Here is a 15,585-nt window from a genome sequence, read left to right on the forward strand (position 1 = left end):
GCATGTAGGTGAAAGGAGAGGGATATGGATCATCGGATCGAAAACCTACGGACGAGAATAAATATGCTAAGGAGTGCAATAAATAAAATGATGATATTTTGAAGATGTTTGGGGATGTTCCGGACCCAACGGTGAGGACTGTCCGGGTCGGGTTCGGGTAAGTTTCGGACACGCGCGAGGGGTCGATGCACTGTGCAAAGAGGGGTAGGCTGGCCTGGCGGTTGGCAGTGGACTGAGAGGAGAGAAGAGAAAGTGGCCTGGCGGTTGGCAGTGGACTAGGCGGTTGGCAACAGTTTTCGGAGACCGAAAACGCCCGATGTTAGACCGACTATAATGCCGCTATAGTTATTCGTTGGGGCGTCAAACGAACTCCGAATGCGACAAAAATTGGCAGGCAGCCTACCTACAACAAAACAACACCGCACGCCAACTTTCATCCCATTCCGAGAACATTTTCCGGCCACTTATAAAATACTATTTCGGACATGCCTCGGGCGCGTGCAAGTGTGTCTGGGCTCAGAACGGACAACGGAAGGAACGAGGAGACCAAACATGATGATGCAATGCACATGATGACATGATATGAAATGCATGACACGCAAGCAAAGACAAGGCAACAACAACGAATAACTGGAGGACACCTGGCACAACGGTCTCGGGGCATTACACCTCTGCACTTGGAGGCCCAACAACGTCTACAAGAAGAAGGTTGTGTAGTAGACATCAAGCTCTTTTCTGGCGCCGTTGCCGGGGAGGTGAGTGCTTGAAGGTATATCTTTAGATCTTGCAATCGAATCTTTTTGTTTCTTGTTTTAGAACTAGTTTAGTTTATAAAAGAAAACTACAAAAAATATGGAATTGAGTTTGCCTCATGCGCTTCATCTTTTTAATATCTTTCATGAGTATGATGGAAAGGAAAATTGTGCCAAAGTGTTAGAAGAAGAATGCATTAAAATGTTTGGCACTAAATCTTTGAATGATGAGCATGATTGCAATGTTGTTAGTATGAACTCTTTAAATATCCATGGTACTAATGATGATTGCACTAGTTATGATGAAAATGTCTCCTATAAACATGTCAATTTTTGTGGAGTGCATTGGGTTTGCAAGTACACACCAAATAGGGAAGATACCAAGAGGCATAAGTACTTAGAAACTAAATTGTTGCAAGAAAGGCTAGATGATTGTGTTGAAAATTTAAATTTTCTTGGCCATACTTGTGAGCTTTGCAATGAACGTGGTCATTTAACCATCCGATGCAAATTGTTTCATGATCTAACCATTTCCAAAAATTGTGATGATTTGATTTCTCTTGCACATCATAATGAACTTAGTTTGCTTATGGGTTACGAAGAAATGAAACGTATAACTAACTATCTTCTAGAATTTGCCCGTTATAAACTTCTTGGTTTTGATCTAGAGGAAATTTATATGTATTGTGCGGTGAATTGCATTGAAAATCCTTATATTGCCAATTACGTAAAGAAAAGAAAACAAATAGAGGATGAAGAGAATACTAACAAAAGGGAAGAGACTTCCCAATACCCTTCTATTATTTCTTATGATGAATCAGGTAACGAGGAGGAGCCTCCTATTCAACCAATCTCATTAATAAGGAGCTCCAAAAAAAGGATGGAACCCACACATGATGTGGTGAATAAGAAGAAAAGAAAAAGGAAGAGAGGTAAAAAGATATCTCTCCCAAATAATGCTGCTCATATTACTATTGTGCCTCATGAAAATATAATTGTGGAAGATAATGATACTTCTTATGATCTTGAAAATCTTTTTGGCACTTGCTTGGAAGAATATGATAATTGCTATACTATTGGTGCTATCCATACTATTAATGATGAGAGTGATTATGATTATGATATGAAAAGGCCCAAGCTTGGGGATGCTATGTTTGATGAAGATGATATTTTTAGTCTCCCAAGTTTTGATGAGAAAAATTATTATGATGAAAGCATGCCTCCTATTTATGATGATTATATTGATGAAAGTGGATTTGGAGAGGTCATGACTTTATTTAGTAATGATTCCACTATTTCGAAAGAGGTTCCAATTGATTATGAGAACAAAGTTGCTATCTATGATGATTATTGTGATGACTTGTATGCTATAAAGAATAATGATATCCATGAAACTTGTCATCATGATTTTAGTTTTCAATTTGATTATGCCTCACATGATAATTGTTTTGTTAAGTTTGCTCCCACTATTATTCATGAGAAGAATTTTGCTTGTGTGGAGAGTAATAAAATTTCTATGATTGTAGATCATGAAAAGAATGCTTTAGGTGCTGGTTATATTGTTGAATTCATTCATGATGCTACTGAAAATTATTATGAGGGAGGAATATATGCTTGTAGGAATTGCAATAATACCAAGTTTCCTCTCTATGTGCTTAAAGTTTTGAAGTTATGCTTGTTTTGCCTTCCTATGCTAGTTGATTTTTGTTCCCACAAGTTGTTTGCTCACAAAATCCCTATGCATAGGAAGTGGGTTAGACTTAAATGTACTAGTCATATTCTTCAAGATGCTCTCTTTATGTTAAAATTCTTATCCTTTATGTGAGCATCATTGAAATCATCATGCCTAGCTAGGGGTGTTAAACGATAGCGCTTGTTGGGAGGCAACCCAATTTTATTTTTGTTCCTTGATTTTTGTTCCTGTTTAGTACTCCCTCTGTAAACTAATATAAGAGCATTTAGATTACTACTTTAGTGATCTAAACGCTCTGATATTAGTTTACGGAGGGAGTAATAAATAATTTATCTAGCCTCTGTTATTATTGAGTTTTTATGTTTTAATTAGTGTATGTTCCAAGTAGAACCGTTGGGAAGACTTGGGGAAAGTCTTGTTGATCTTGCTGTAAAAAACAGAAACTTTAGTGCTCACGAGAATTGCTGCCATTTTTTATTGGAGACTGATATTTAGTTAATTATTTTTGAAGATGATTAATAGATAAATTCCTCACGTCCAGCAATTTATTTTAGAATTTTTGAGGTTCCAGAAGTTTGCGTTAGTTACAGATTACTACAGAATGTTCTGTTTTTGACAGATTCTATTTTTCATGTGTTGTTTACTTATTTTGATGAATCTATGGCTAGTAAAAGAGTTTATAAACCATAGATAAGTTGGAATACAGTAGGTTTAACACCAATATAAATAAATAATGAGTTCATTACAGTACCTTGAAGTGGTGTTTTGTTTTCTTTCGCTAACGGAGCTTACGAGTTTTCTGTTAAGTTTTGTGTTGTGAAGTTTTCAAGTTTTGGGTAAAGATTCGATGGACTATGGAATAAGGAGTGGCAAGAGCCTAAGCTTGGGGATGCCCAAGGCACCCCAAGGTAATATTCAAGACAACCAAAAGCCTAAGCTTGGGGATGCCCCGGAAGGCATCCCCTCTTTCGTCTTCGTTCATCGATAACTTTACTTTGAGCTATATTTTTATTCGCCACATGATATGTGTTTTGCTTGGAGCGTCATTTTATTTTATTTAGTTTTGCTTGCTGTTTGAATAAAATACCAAGATCTGAAATTCTTAAATTTTAGAGAGTCTTCATATAGTTGCATGATTATTCGACTACTCATTGATCTTCACTTATATCTTTCGGAGTAGTTTGTCGTTTGCTCTAGTGCTTCACTTATATCTTTTTAGAACACAGTGGTGGTTTTATTTTGAAGAATTAGATGAACTCTCGTGCTTCACTTATATTATTTTGAGAGTCTTTAGAACATCATGGTAGTTTGCTTTGGTTATGAAACTAGTCCTAATATGATGGGCATCCAAGAGGGATATAATAAAAACTTTCATATAGAGTGCATTGAATACTATGAGAAGTTTGATACTAGATGATTGTTTTGAGATATGAGGATGGTAATATTAGAGTCATGCTAGTTGAGTAGTTGTGAATTTGAGAAATACTTGTGTTGAAGTTTGTGATTCTCGTAGCATGCACGTATGGTGAACCGTTATGTGATGAAGTCAGAGCATGATTTATTTATTGATTGTCTTCCTTATGAGTGGCGGTCGGGGACGAGCGATGGTCTTTTCCTACCAATCTATCCCCCTAGGAGCAGGCGCGTAGTACTTTGTTTCGATAACTAATAAATTTTTGCAATAAGTATGTGAGTTCTTTATGACTAATGTTGAGTCCATGTATTATACGCACTCTCACCCTTCCACCATTGCTAGCCTCTCTAGTACCGCACAACTTTCGCCGGTACCATAAACCCACCATATATCTTCCTCAAAACAGCCACATACCTACCTATTATGGTATTTCCATAGCCATTCCGAGATATATTGCCATGCAACTTTCCACCGTTCCGTTTATTATGACACGCTCCATCATTATCATATTGCTTTGCATGATCATGTAGTTGACATGGTATTTGTGGCAAAGGCACCGTTCATAATTCTTTCATACATGTCATTCATGGGTCATTGCACATCCCGGTACACCACCGGAGGCATTCATATAGAGTCATATCTTGTCCTAAGTATCGAGTTGTAATTCTTGAGTTGTAAGAAAATAAAAGTGTGATGATCATCATTATTAGAGCATTGTCCCAGTGAGGAAAGGATGATGGAGACTATGATTCCCCCACAAGTCGGGATGAGACTTCGGACGAAAAAAAGAGGCCAAAGAAGCCCAAATAAAAAAAGAGGCCATAAAAAAAAGAAGGCCCCAATAAAAAATAAAAAATAAAAAAATGAATGAGAGAAAGAGAGAGAAGGGGCAATGCTACTATCCTTTTACCACACTTGTGCTTCAAAGTAGCACCATGATCTTCATGATAGAGAGTCTCCTATGTTGTCACTTTCACATACTATTGGGAATCTTTCATTATAGAACTTGGCTTGTATATTCCAACGATGGGCTTCCTCAAAATGCCCTAGGTCTTCGTGAGCAAGCGAGTTGAATGCACACCCACTAGTTTCTTTTGTTGAGCTTTCATACATTTATAGCTCTAGTGCATCTGTTGCATGGCAATCCCTACTCACTCACATTGATATCTATTGATGGGCATCTCCATAGCCCGTTGATACGTCTAGTTGATGTGAGACTATATTCTCCTTTCTGTCTTCACCACAACCACCATTCTATTCCACCTATAGTGCTATGTCCATGGCTCACGCTCATGTATTGCGTGAAGATTGAAAAAGTTTGAGAACATCAAAAGTATGAAACAATTGCTTGGCTTGTCATCGGGGTTGTGCATGATTTAAATATTTTGTGTGGTGAAGATAGAGCATAGCCAGACTATATGATTTTGTAGGGATAGCTTTCTTTGGCCATGTTATTTTGAGAAGACATGATTGCTTTGTTAGTATGCTTGAAGTATTATTATTTTTATGTCAATATGAACTTTTACCTTGAATCTTTCGGATCTGAATATTCATACCACAATTAAGAAGAATTACATTGAAATTATGCCAAGTAGCACTCCACATCAAAAATTATCTTTTTTATCATTTACCTACTCGAGGACGAGCAGGAATTAAGCTTGGGGATGCTGATACGTCTCCAACGTATCTATAATTTTTGATTGCTCCATGCTATATTATCTTCTGTTTTGGACATTATTGGGATTTATTATCCACTTTTATATTATTTTTGGGACTAACTTATTGACCCAGAGCCCAGTGCCAGTTCCTATTTTTCCCTTGTTTCAATGTTTTGAAGAAAAGGAATATCAAAGGGAGTCGAAACGGAATGAAACCTTCTGGAGAAGTTATTTTTGGAAGGAAAGCAACCTGATAGACTTGGAGTGCATGTCGGGAAAGAAACGAGGGAGCCACGAGGTAGGGGGGCGCGCCCACCCCCCTAGGGCGCGCCCTCCACCCTCGTGGGCCCCTCGTGGCTCCCCTGACGTACTTCTTCCTCCTATATATACCCATATACCCTAAAACGATCGGGGAACAGAATAGATCGGGAGTTTCACCGCCAGAAGCCTCCGTAGCCACCGAAAACCAATCTAGACCCGTTCCGGCACCCTGCCGGAGGGGGAAATCCCTCACCGGTGGCCATCTTCATCATCCCGGCGCTCTCAATGACGAGGAGGGAGTAGTTCACCCTCGGGGCTGAGGGTATGTACCAGTAGCTATGTGTTTGATCTCTCTCTCTCGTGTTCTTGAGGTGGTACGATCTTGATGTATCGTGAGCTTTGTTATTATAGTTGGATCTTATGATGTTTCTCCCCCTCTACTCTCTTGTAATGGATTGAGTTTTCCCTTTGAAGTTATCTTATCGGATTGAGTCTTTAAGGATTTGAGAACCCTTGATGTATGTCTTGCATGGGATACCCGTGGTGACAATGGGGTATTCTATTGATCCACTTGATGTATGTTTTGGTGATCAACTTGCGGGTTCCGCCCATGAACCTATGCATAGGGGTTGGCACCCCTTTTCGTCTTGACTCTCCGGTAGAAACTTTGGGGCACTCTTTGAAGTACTTTGTGTTGGTTGAATAGATGAATCTGAGATTGTGTGATGCATATCGTATAATCATACCCACGGATACTTGAGGTGACATTGGAGTATCTAGGTGACATTAGGGTTTTGGTTGATTTGTGTCTTAAGGTGTTATTCTAGTACGAACTCTAGGGCTGTTTGTGACACTTATAGGAATAGCCCAACGGATTGATTGGAAAGAATAACTTTGAGGTGGTTTCGTACCCTACCATAATCTCTTCGTTTGGTCTCCGCTATTAGTGACTTGGAGTGACTCTTTGTTGCATGCTGAGGGATAGTTATATGATGCAATTATGTTATTATTGTTGAGAGGACTTGCACTAGTGAAAGTATGAACCCTAGGCCTTGTTTCAACACATTGCAATACCGTTTACGCTCACTTTTATCATTCGTTACCTTGCTGTTTTATATATTCAGATTACAAAAACTATTATCTACCATCCATATACCACTTGTATCACCATCTCTTCGCCGAACTAGTGCACCTATACAATTTACCATTGTATTGGGTGTGTTGGGGACACACGAGACTCTTTGTTATTTGGTTGTAGGATTGCTTGAGAGAGACCATCTTCATCCTACGCCTCCTACGGATTGATAAACCTTAGGTCATCCACTTGAGGAAAATTTGCTACTGTCCTACAAACCTCTGCACTTGGAGGCCCAACAACGTCTACAAGAAGAAGGTTGTGTAGTAGACATCAATATACTTCTATTTTGTAACAATCATCATTTGTACTTGATAATACTGATGTGATCTCCCATGGGGCACATAATAATATCCAACGCAGAAACTTCGATGTCATGTTTGTTGCAAAATAATGCCACCTGTGCAAAAAATTCTTCACGTCCATGAGACCTAGTATGTTGCATTCTACTCTTTGCCAAACTAACAAGTGACATTGCATTATCTTGATCTCTCTTTTGTGAAGATTTGGACACCGGCGTGTCATTTGTGTAGCCAAGAATAACTAACATCAAGTGAAGATTGAAAACAAAGTCAAATGATTCAAAAACAAGAGCAACTACATGTATTCCTGTTAACTTACCTTTTGTGGAGGATCTTTTCCAATAACATCAAGTACTTTGAGGATTGTGGGATGCACGCTAACAATGTGTACAATGGTTCTAAAATGGGATCCCCATCAAGTATCACTGGGTCTTGCTAGTCCCATCTCTTGACTCAACATACTTCCACTCTCAGTCTCACCCATTTCAAGTGTTTCCAAAACCTTTCGAGCTCTAACATCTCAAAGCATGTCATGCCGCTTACAAGAAACTCCAATAGTATTGAGCAAGTTGCAAAAATGATCAAAAACATCACCCACATGGTTCATTTAACTTTGCCACAGCAATAAGAACTAACTGGAGTTGGCAAAGCAATGGATGTAATTAGTAGACGGTGACTCTTTCATGATCAATGTTTTCAACTCTTTAATCTCCCCTTTCATGTTTCTATCCCCACCATATCCTTCCCCATGTATTTGACTAGGAGTCAAATGATGATCTTTAAACAAAGTTTCAGTTGCATCCTTATGTGACGATATTTATCTTTATTTTTCTGTAAAGATATGTTTGTAAGAACATATAATGCTTACTACATGGCCTTAGATTTTTTCGAAAGAAAAAAGTTACTAAGTACAAGTTTCATATCAGCCTTGTGTTGTCATCAAACTATTATTAACTACTAACCAATACCCAACACGTGAAGCGGAAGAAGAATCAAAGACCCTTATGTTTTCAAAATAAACATCATTCCTAAATCTTCATATACTCCAAATACAACAGCAATACCAACTGTGACAAACAATTAATCTTGCATATATCGGATATCGCATGGAGATTCGGTGACTACGGTGGCGGCCATTGTCGTCTTTTGTGTAGAGAATATGGAGTAGCGAGCATCTTGAGATCCAAAAGAGCATCCGCAAGGAAATGCCAACTTCAAATCTTTTTATCTCTCGGCTGCTTGCCCGGATAAAGACAAAAACTTCTACATGGTTATGCATGAACACATCGAGTGTAGAAATAAGAAAGGAAAGAATAGAGGATCCTCATTGGCGACACAATACCATGCCCTCTTGTAGAAGAGGTTGTTCGCCTTGTGTCCTTGCAAGGAACCCCAACAGTGGAACTGCGTCCAAGTCAACACCACATCGAGCAGCAACGGCTTCGAAAAGATCATCGTTGTCATGTCAATGTCGCTGCCCCCTCACGTCAAAAAAATGTCGCTGCCCTCGCCAAGGGCAAAGACATTGAGGACATCAGCGTTTTCTTTCCAAAGTCGTTTCCCCTGGAGACAAGATCGAGTTTGGTGTCGGCGATTGACGAGGGAGACAACAGTGAGAACAACCATGGAAGGTGCATGCCTCAAGTGCTGGCAGCTAAGTCACCGACCAATGAATTGTCAAATTACATATTTGCATAGTAGGCAGGCCGAGTATAATTTCATGGATACTCGGCATGCACAACGTAAGTCGAGTATCAGGTAGAAAGAGCGTTGCTACACGTATGTGCGGCTACGTGATGTGGGAGGTTACGTAATGACCTGGGAATGTTTAATTGGGTATTAGTGGGCGATGTCTACTACGCAACCTTATTCTTGTAGACACGTGTTGGGCCTCCAAGCGCAGAGTTTTGTAGGACAATAGCAATTTTCCCTCAACTGAATGACGTAAGGTTTATCAATCTGTGGGAGGCGTAGGATGAAGATGGTATCTCTCAAACAACCCTGCAATCAAATACAAGAAATCTCTTGTGTTCCCAACACACCCAATACAATGGCAAATTGTATAGGTGCACTAGTTCGGCGGAGAGATGGTGACAAAAGTGTAATTTGGATGGTAGAAATATATTTTTATAATATGAATAAATAAAAACAGCAAGGTAGCAAATAGTAAACGGGCACAAGAACGGTATTGCAATGCTTGAAAATGAGGCCTAGGGTACATACTTTCGCTAGTGCAATCTCTCAACAATGCTAATATAATTGGATCATATAACCGTCCCTCAACGTGCAACGAAGAATCACTCCAAAGTTCCTATCTAGCGGAGAACATAAGACGGAATTGTTTGTAGGGTACGAAACCACCACAAAGCTATTCTTTCCGATCAGTCTATCCTAGAGTTCGTACTAAAATAACACGAAGCTATTCTTTTCGATCGATCTAACCAAGAGTTCGTACTAAAATAACACCAAAGAAAATTCAGATTCATAATATTCAATCCAACACAAAGAACTTCAAAGAGTGCCCCAAGATTTCTACCGGAGAAACAAAGACAAGAACGTGCATCAACCCCTATGCATAGATTACCCCAATGTCACCTCGGGAATCCGCGAGTTGAGTGCCAAAACATATATCAAGTGAATCAATACGATACCCCATTGTCACCACGAGTATTCAATTGCAAGACATATATCAAGTGTTCTCAAATCCATAAAAGTATTCAATCCGATAACAATGAAATCTCAAAGGGAAAAACTCGATTCAGCACAACAAGATAGAGAGGGGAAAACACCATATGATCCGACTATATTAACAAAGCCCGCGATACATCAAGATCATGACATCTCAAGAACACGAGATATATATATATATATAGAGAGAGAGAGAGAGAGATTAAACACATAGCTACTGGTACAAATCCTCAGCCCCGAGGGTGGACTACTCCCTCCTCATCGTGGTGGCCGCCGGGATGATGAAGATGGCCACCGGAGATGATTCCCCCCTTCGGCAGGGTGCCGGAAAGGTTCTAGATTGGTTTTCGGTGGCTACAGAGGCCTGCGGCGGCGGAACTTCTGATCTAGGGTTACCCCTGATGGTTTATCTATTTATAGGATTTTTTGGCATTGGTTTCACACTAAGATGGGCCTCGATGTGAGCACAACCCACCGGAGCAAGCCAGGCCCACCAGGCGCGCCCTGGTGGGTTGTGCCCTCCTTGTGGCTCTTCTAGCCCTCCCACGAAGCTTCGGGGGTCTCTTTTGTTCGAAAAAAAATCGTCAAAAATTTTAGCTCATTTGGAGAACTTTCATTTCTGCACAAAAAACAACAGCATGGTAGTTCTGCTGAAAACAGCGTCAGTCCAGGTGAATTCCATGCAAATCATACCAAAACCATATAAATTGTTGTAAACATGGCATGAATACTTCATAAATTATAGATACGTTCGAGACGTATAAGCATCCCCAAGCTTAATTCCTACTCGTCCCCGAGTAGGTAAATGATAAAAGAAATAATTTATGAAGTGTGAATGCTAGGAAAGTGCATAAGTTTGATCAATGATAATTTCAATCACTTTTCCTAGCATCATAATAGCAACCCTTTCTCATAAAACTTATCATGATAAAGTAGCAATTGAAAATGGAATTTTTGTTGTGGAATGCTACCTATCATATTCATCATGAACTCTTTTATTTTGTAGCATGGACATTTGGACTTCTATATGGTTCAAAGCAATAGTCTAGTTTTGACATGATGACTTTAATACTCAAGCATACCAACAAGCAACCATGTCTTTCAAAATATCAACACTAAAATAAGTTATCCCTAGCCCATCATGCTCAATCTTGATCCATTCATGAAACACACTCATGTATTAGCTACACCCAATGCTTAAGTACGATCATAGTGCCCCCTAGTTGGTGCTTTATAAGAGAAGATGGAGACTCAAATTAAAAATAAAAATTGCATAAAGTAAAATAAAGGCCATTTGCATAGGGAAGTATGGATTTGTAGAGGTGCCAGAGCTCAAAGCGAAAATCGAGAGATAAAAAATATTTTGAGAGGCATACTTTTCCCACCAACGAAAATGACTTAGAGCTCCCAACACTTTCCATGCTAGATATATCATAGGTGGTTCCCAAACAGAAAATAAAGTTTATTCCTTTTTCAACCATACTTTCACTTCCCATGGCTAACTGTATCAACGGGTGCCCTCCATACCAACACTTTCCAAGGAATTTATTACTTGACAACATAAAGTAAATTCATTTTTATTTCGGGACTAGGCATCCCTAATACTTTGCCTTACTCTCATGCAATGACAAGTGAATAAACACTCATCGTGAGAATAACACATCTAGCATGGGAAATATTGGCCACCCTTCACCGCCTCGCGAGCGGTACGAGCACACAAAAGAGAAATTTATTTTGAAAATTAGAGATGGCACATACAAATTTGCTTAGAACGACAAAAGAATACCGCATATAGGTAGGTATAGTGGACTCATGTGGCAAAACTGGTTTAAGGGATTTTGGATGCACAAGTAGTGATCATACTTAGTGCAAAATGAAGGCTAGCAAAAGATTGGGAAGCGACCAACCAAGAAACGAATAATCTCATAAGCGAGCATTAAGCATAATTAACACCGAATAATGCACCACAAGTAGGATGTAATTTCATTGCATAACTATTGACTTTCGTGCTTGCATAGGTAATCACAAACCTTAACCCCAATATTCTTACTAAAGCATAATTACTCATCAACATGACTCACATATCACATCATCATATCTCAAAACGATTACAAGGAATCAAGTTTGTTTTGTCCAATGATCTTCATGAAAGTTTTTATTATATCCCTCTTGGATATCTATCACTTTGGGACTAATTTTCATGTGTTGCTTTTGATAAGCTCAAACAAATATAAGTGAAGATCATGAGCATAATATTTCTTTCACTCAAATTAATTTAAGTGAATCAAGAGAGAATTTCTTCAAAAATACTAAAGCACACCGTGCTCAAAATGATATAAGTGAAGCACTAGATCAATCCCATAGAAAAGAGCTTCGTTGACGGGATGTGAATGCCGCTTACCTAGCCTCCCTGGCAACTATTTGAGGACTCTATTTTATTTAAAAACTTTCAGATATAAGTATTTTATTAAAGAAGAAAGCAAAATGAAAATAAAATGACATTCTAAGAATAGCACAACTCATGTGAAGAAGCAAAAAAAAACCTAGGCTCAACCGATACTAATCAATAATTGTTGAAGAGGAAAGATGGGATGCCCATCGGGGCATCCCCAAGCTTAGATGCTTGAGACTTCTTGAAATATTATCTTGGGGTGCCTTGGGCATCCCCAAGCTTGAGCTTTTGTGTCTCCTTAATTCTTCTCGTATCACGGTTTTCCTAAATCTCAAAAGCTTCATCCACACAAAACTCAACAAGGACCCGTGAGATAAGTTAGTATAAACCAATGCAAAAACCTTATCATTCTCTACTGTAGAAAATCACTAAAATTATTATTCAACATTGCATACTAAATTCCTCTGCATATTTAATACTCCTATCCTCAAATAGAATCATTAAACAAGCAAACATATGCAAACAATGCAAACACAACAGCAATCTGCCAAAACAGTACAGTCTGTAAAGAATGCAAGAGTATCAATACTTCTTTAACTCCAAAACTTATAAAAATTTACCACACTGTAGAAAATTTATCATACCTCATTTTTCAAAAAAGTTTCAACATTTTATCACATTCTAACTTTTCTTGGGAATTTTTGCAACAGCGGTAAACTTTATGTTTTCTAACGGCAACATGTATACTTGCAAAATAAGCATGACAAAGACTATCAATGCCATTTCTATTGAAATAAAAGATGCAAAACATTATTCTAAATAACATCAAGCAAATCCTAATAAAATAAAATGACGCTCCAAGCAAAACACATATCATGTGACGAATGAAAATGTAGCTCCAAGTGAGGTTACCGATAATGTTGGAGACGAAAGAGGGATGCCTTTCGGGGCATCCCCAAGCTTAGTTGCTTGGATCTTCCTTGAATATTACCTTGGGGTGCCTTGGTAATCCCCAATATTAGGGTCTTGTCACTCCTTATTCTCCTATATCGACATCTCACCCAAAACTTGAAAACTTCAATCACACAAAACTTAACGGAACTTCGTGAGATAGGTTAGTATGATAAAGAGAAAACCATTTCACTTTGGTACTGTCAAAGACAAGATTCATAATTGTTTCCAAAAAATGCCTACTGTAGCATATCATTTCCACAATTTATGTTGAGCAATAGACGCCATAGAAACTAGGAAACAAGCAAACTATGCATTGAAAACAGAATCTGTCAAAAACAGAACAATGTGTAGTAATCTGTACTCCAACCATACTGCTGCTACTCCAAAAATTCTGAAAAATTAGGAAAATCTGAGAAATTTGTCTATTGATATTATAAAAAAAGATTCAGAATTTTATCACACTTCTGTTAAAAAATAGAATTGTTTTCCCGAGCGCAAAAGTTTCTGTTTTTCAGCAAGATCAAATCAACTATCATCGTAAGCCATCCCAAAGGTCTTACTTGGCACTTTATTTAAACAAAAGCAATAAAACATGATTAATACAGTAACATAGTCATGTGAACACACAAAAACAGTAGAGGTAAATGTTGGGTTGTCTCCCAACAAGCGCTTTTCTTTAACGCCTTTTAGCTAGGCATGATGATTTCAATGATGTTCACATAAAAGATAAGAATTGAAACATAAAGAGAGCAACATGAAGCATATGACAAGCACATTTAAGCCTAACCCACTTCCTATTCATAGGAATTTTGTGAGCAAACAACTTATTGGAACAAGAATCAACTAGCATAGGAAGGCAAAACAAGCATAACTTCAAAATTTTCAACAGAAAGAGAGGAAACTTGATATTATTGCAATACCTACAAGCATATGTTCCTCCCTCATAATAATTTTCAGTAGCATAATGAATGAATTCAACAATACAATCATCACATAAAGCATTCTTTTCATGACACAAAATCATAGAAAACTTATTACTCTCCACATAAGCAAATTTATTCTCGTCAATAGTAGTGGGAGCAAACTCAACAAAATAACTATCATGAGAGTGAAAAATAAAATCATGATGACAATTTTCATGGTTATCATTATTCTTTATAGCATACATGTCATCGCCATAATCATCATAGATAGCAACTTTGTTATCATAGTCAATTGAAACCTCTTCCAAAATAGTGGATTCATCACTAAATAAAGTTATGACCTCTCCAAATCCACTTTCATAATTACTACAATAAGATTCAACACCCTCCAAAATAGTGGGATCATTAGTACCTAGAGTTGACACTCTTCCAAACCAACATTCAGCAATATAATCATCATAAATAGGAGGCATGCTTTCATCATAATAAATTTTCTCATCGAAACTTGGGGGAGTAAAAAGATCATCTTCATCAATTATAGCATCCCCAAGCTTGTAACTTTGCATATCGTTAGCATCATGGATATTCAAAGAATTCATACTAACAACATTGCAAGCATGCTCATCATTTAAATATTTTGTGCCAAACATTTTACTGACTTCTTCTTCTAACAATTGAGCACAATTTTCTGAACCATCACTTTCAAGAAAGATATTATAAAGATGATCAATAATATGATGCAACCTCAATTCCATTTTTTGTAGTTTTCTTTTATAAACCAAAGTAGTGATAAAACAAGAAACTACAAGATGCAATTACAAGATCTAAAGATATACCTTCATGCACTCACCTCCCTGGCAACGGTGCCAGAAAAGAGCTTGATGTCTACTACGCAACCTTATTCTTGTAGACACGTGTTCGGCCTCCTAGCGCAGAGTTTTGTAAGACAGTAGCAATTTTCCCTCAAGTGGATGACATAAGGTTTATCAATCCATGGGAGGCGTAGGATGAAGATGGTCTCTCTCAAACCTGCAATCAAATACAAGAAATCTCTTGTGTCCCCAACACTCCCAATACAATGGCAAATTGTATAGGTGCACTAGTTCGGCGAAGAGATGGTGATAAAATTGTAATATTGATGGTAGAAATATATTTTATAATCTGAATAAATAAAAATAGCAAGGTAGCAAATAGTAAACGGGCACAAGAACGGTATTGCAATGCTTGAAAATGAGGCCTAGGGTACATACTTTCGCTAGTGCAATCTCTCAACAATGCTAATATAATTGGATCATATAACCGTCCCTCAACGTGCAATGAAGAATCACTCCAAAGTTCCTATCTAGCGGAGAACATAAGACGGAATTGTTTGTAGGGTACGAAACCACCTCAAATCTATTCTTTCCGATCAGT

This window comes from Triticum urartu, chromosome 2A, assembly GCF_056163025.1.
Source record: "Triticum urartu cultivar PI428250 chromosome 2A, HENAU_Tu73, whole genome shotgun sequence".
NCBI classification, from domain to species: Eukaryota; Viridiplantae; Streptophyta; class Magnoliopsida; order Poales; family Poaceae; genus Triticum; species Triticum urartu.